Source organism: Otolemur garnettii, unplaced genomic scaffold, assembly GCF_000181295.1.
Source record: "Otolemur garnettii isolate 467f Iridium unplaced genomic scaffold, OtoGar3 scaffold00087, whole genome shotgun sequence".
Classification (NCBI taxonomy): Eukaryota; Metazoa; Chordata; class Mammalia; order Primates; family Galagidae; genus Otolemur; species Otolemur garnettii.
This window is the reverse complement of record NW_003852482.1, coordinates 2385475-2388662: the sequence shown is the minus strand read 5'-3', so window position 1 is coordinate 2388662 and position 3188 is coordinate 2385475. Positions and strand designations below refer to the sequence as shown.

At 52.8% G+C, this 3188-nt stretch overlaps 1 long non-coding RNA gene and 2 other non-coding genes across 3 annotated transcripts; all 3 read left to right on the top strand.

Moving 5' to 3' along the window:
• LOC111726940 lies at positions 1 to 3008 on the top strand. The gene is made up of 4 exons (XR_002774605.1): positions 1 to 95; positions 965 to 1013; positions 1772 to 1863; positions 2514 to 3008. It is a non-coding gene; the product is annotated as an uncharacterized LOC111726940 (long non-coding RNA).
• On the top strand, positions 1184 to 1314 carry LOC111726960. The gene has a single exon (XR_002774626.1). It is a non-coding gene; the product is annotated as a small nucleolar RNA SNORA17 (small nucleolar RNA).
• On the top strand, positions 1932 to 2069 carry LOC111726958. The gene has a single exon (XR_002774624.1). It is a non-coding gene; the product is annotated as a small nucleolar RNA SNORA43 (small nucleolar RNA).
• Positions 3009 to 3188: the final 180 nt, after the last annotated feature.

The window sequence follows — 3188 nt, the reverse complement described above, 5'->3', positions numbered from 1 at the left end:
AGCCTTGCCAGTTGGGGAGGGCGCCGGTGGCCGCGTTCTTCATGGCACTGCTCGGCCTCCGTGACGCGGCCGCCGGCGGCGTTCTCGGTCTACAGGTGGGAGCGCGCGTTCGCTTCCTCATCCGGGCGTACTCCTTCCTCATCCGGGCGTACTCCTTCCTCATCCGGGCGACCGAGCTCAAGCTCCGGGTGCCCTGGGGCCTCAGCGATGCGGTGCTGGGGTGGGGGCGTCTGGAGTCTGCGGCGACGCGGCGCAGCTGCCTCCCTGCAGCTCGCGGGGCCAGGCGCAGATTTAGAGCTTCTCTTTTATCCGCGCAGGGGGAAACGGGACACACAGAAGGTGCAGCTGTGTCCCAGGGTGGGGAGGGAGCTGGCTCCGTAGGTGTCGTGCACCGCTCTCACCTAGGGAACTTGGGAAAGCCTGGCTAGATGTGGCTCAGTGGGTGACTCCGGACAGTACAAGAGCACCTCTCCCCCGCCATATTTATCCACGAGCCTTCCGCACCGGCTGTTTCCCTGAGTAGCTGAGCCTTTGAGGAACTCACGTGTTTCTGGGTGTCTTTTTAATATTATCACCGCTTACCGCGTTCTGTTCAAAAGCTAGGCGATTTTCATATTGCAAAAGGTGTGTTACTGCTTAGCGCGGTGGACTTCTGGTGGGAAGAGGAACTGCTTGGTGGTTTTCTGGTGGGTACTGTCTGGTCCCTGGATGTCTGCAGAGATGCAGCAGTCAGTATTCTGTTGGGTTTCTGACAGCGCCACTGTGCGTAGCCGGAATTTCCACACACACCTGCAAGTTAAGTGGGAAGTAAGGGTAGAGAGTTATATGTGTTGGATTTTTCTAGAACGGTTGTTGAAGGCACGAGCGTTCTGGTGGCAGGGACCCTTCATAGCTCTGTCTCCCTGGAGACCAGCTCCCCTGTGATATTGCCAAGATTTGAATGAAATGTTGGTTTCTTCCCTAGGGTGTTTGTCCACTGGAAACTACACCTGCGGGGAATGCTGGCGTCTTGGGTAAGTTGACGCTTTGGTACAAAAACAGGTTCGCTCACTGCTCAATACAACCATCCCCTTCTCCGTGACATTCTAAGTGACTGGGGACTGATTGGCTCTGCCTTAACAGGGTAATGAGAAGTTCCCTCTACAGGGGAATAAAAATGTAAATTATTCCATCTTCAACAGCAGCTTCCCCTAGAGGTGTTGCAGGTGTGGCTGCTGTGCCACATTTGTGTCATTAGGGGGCAGAGAGAAAGAGGCTATGTCTACGCTCGGTGTTCTACCCTGTGAACACTCGAATGATTATTAGTCTGACACGTGGGCAGTGCCCTAGCGCAGGGGTTTGTGCTGCTCCCCTAGCTCTGGTTCTGTGGCCTTCCAGTGTGTCTGTGCTCACCAGTAGCTCTGTGAAAAGTGTAGTGTGGTGGGTGCAGAAATCTGGAGTGGGCCTCCTGACAGGCATGGTGACCATCCCAGTTTATCCAGCACCTCTCAGTCCTCACTTTCTAACCCTCACTTCTGACCATTTGATGTCTGAAAGGTGGCAGTGGGGAGGTAGAGGATGCCCTTAGCGGCAGCAACTTTGGTTGATTTTAGTTTTAAAAACTAGCAATTTGCTGGCTGATTCCTACTGACACCTTGTTGAAGGGGTGATGTTTCAGAATCACCTTGGAACATCCGGCACTAGGGGAGGTTTGCTAGTGCTTGGTTCAATTAGTGACAGCCAGCTTGTTGCGCTCTCACATCTGGCCAAGTGTTCTCATTATTTAATACAGGTGGGACAGTGACTCTTAATCTCTTGAGGATCAGCGTACGGTGTGAGCATTGGCTAGAGCAACGGGGCCAGCATGTCCTCAGCCAGACGGAGGTGGAGGTAAGCAGACAGACAAGGCCTCAGCCATCTGACGTACCTGCCACTCGGGCTGCCCTGCAGACACTGTACTGGACCTGCCAGCACCACAGGTGTGGCTGTGCTGCTGTGCCTGTAACATCAGGGCAAAGAGAAAGTGGCTATTTCTACGCTCAGTGTTCAGAAACCAGTGAGCACTAAGAATGGTTTATAGCCTGACATTTCTTACTCACAGTGAGGTAGCATTTAGTTTTGCTTTGGGACATGACCTCACCTGTTCGCTCCGTGGTGGTGTGTGTAGTGGTTATAGTGTACTTTTAGATGTTTTTGGGAACAGCAGCCACATTTGCAATGCCTCTGGGGCAGTTGTTGTTGCCTCTTCCAGGGTTCATGGCAGTGTCTTCATAAAATTTGGGAAATGGGAGTTGCTGCTGGCATCTCATGGGCAGAGGCCAAGGACAGTGAAGTGTCATGCTATGCATAGCTGGCAGCACAGCAAGGAATTATGAGGCCCTGATGCCAACAGTGTGTCTGTCAAGACCTTATGGGATCAAATCTGAAGGGGGAAAATGTAACAATTCACAGATTGGATTTTCTGGAGGTGGTTCAGTGACTCCAGGTTAGAGAAAGAAGCATGGTCTGCTTCATCACCCTTGTTTATTTTTCAGATCTAGAAGTCGAAAAGGATGTCAAAGTGGAGGTACAGCTAAGACTCGCCCTTCTGGACACGGGCACCACAAGTGTTGCAATCCGGCAGGCTGTCCCTGGAGGTCTGCCTGTGTGCTTTCCTTTTATTCCAAGGATGGGCAGGCCAACACTGGTGTGCCCACTGCCTGTGACCTCAGCCTTTCCTTTCCACTTTGTGGGGTCTGTGTCCCAGCTTTCCCGCTGGACCACAGCTCCTGGCGCACCTGCCGGGACCACTCCACACATTACCTTGATCATCTCTTCTGAAGTCTCACCTCAGTTACTTGAGGCCAGGAGTTTGGGACCAGCCTGAGCAACGTAATGAGACCTTGTCTTTCCAGAAAGTTTAATATTAGTTAGATAATAGTAGCTTATGCCTATAGTCCACCTCCTTGGGAAGCTGAAGCAAGAGGATCACTTGAGCCCTAGGGTTATGGCGAGCTGTGATGATGCCACTGTACCCTACCCTGGGTAACAACAACAAAAAGGAGGCTCGGCGCCTATAGCTCAACTGGCTAAGGTGCCAGCCACGTACACCTAAGGTGGCGAGTTCGAATCCCCAGCCCGGACCCACCAAACAATGACGGCTTTAACCAAAAAATAGCCGGGCGTTGTGGCTGGCACCTGTGGTCCCAGCTACTTGGGAGGCGGAGGCA